This window comes from Dioscorea cayenensis, chromosome 8 (genome assembly GCF_009730915.1).
Source record: "Dioscorea cayenensis subsp. rotundata cultivar TDr96_F1 chromosome 8, TDr96_F1_v2_PseudoChromosome.rev07_lg8_w22 25.fasta, whole genome shotgun sequence".
Taxonomy (NCBI): domain Eukaryota; kingdom Viridiplantae; phylum Streptophyta; class Magnoliopsida; order Dioscoreales; family Dioscoreaceae; genus Dioscorea; species Dioscorea cayenensis.
Window position 1 is genome coordinate 288,986 of NC_052478.1, and position 1,116 is coordinate 290,101.

The following is a 1,116-nucleotide window of genomic DNA, read 5'->3' on the forward strand; positions in this document are numbered from 1 at the left end:
ACCAACCAAACACAACCTAAGATTAAGTCAGTGAATATATACCACAAGTGCGCGCAAGTGTCGTCAAGTAATACCCGTGGGTGAGTACGATGGTCGTATTCCTCAGGGAAAGGCAAGAGGCTCTTATTACTTCCTTTTCGTTTAATCAATAGTCTAAATGTCTACAATGTTTCTTAAGTTTACTTTTACAATTTAATTAATAAAATACAATTGATGATTGTTAAGTGCAATTGGAAGAAGTGGGTGATTGCATGAGAATTTACTTAACAATTACTTATGATCTGAGATACGTTATGACGATTACGTTCTAGTATTGGACCGGAGGAATTCAGAAGCCTACTGGTTCCAATCTCCTAGCAATCAGGTCTGAAAAACTAGCTAGGAACTTAATTCAACGGCGAAGCTTAAGGAAGAAAAAGGGGTGGATCTCCAGGGCTTTGGAGGTGAATCAAGAGTTAGAATCAACCCACCTAGCTTAGATTAGAGAGATTGGAACCATCATGGGTTGTCTTGCCGAAGTTTGTGGAAGGTCCTTGCACATTGTATGGCAATCATCTCTCAGGGCAATTGAGAAAAGGGTTATCATGGAGAGTTAGTTTTGTAAATGTTTTGGCAATCATCTCTCACGGCAATCTTCTCTCTTGACATTGGTTGTAGATTTTTATACTTTAATTATATCTAATTGTGTATTTTTGATGTCTCCAATACTATTGAGCAAGATACTCAGACTCGGACCGGCCAAGCCGGTTTTCATGGGAAAAACCAGGGACCCGGCATGTGGCGGTCCGGGATACCCCTAATGAAAGCAGGGCATGGAAAAAAACACGGTGTTGACCCGGTGACCCAGGCGGGTCAACCAAGTCACAATGTTAGATTTTTTTTACAATATTTAAAACTTTATTATTATTTTCACATTAAAACCCACAAAATCGTATATATTTATTAATATTAACTTTCAATTTATAATCAACAAATAGAATTACAAATATATATATATATATATATATATATCATAACTGAACGACAGTCCATGGGCAGCCGAGCAGGTTCAGGGCGGGCCGAGCGAGAGTTCGGGCAGGTGAGACCCGATAATCATAAAATTTAAACTACTTAAAC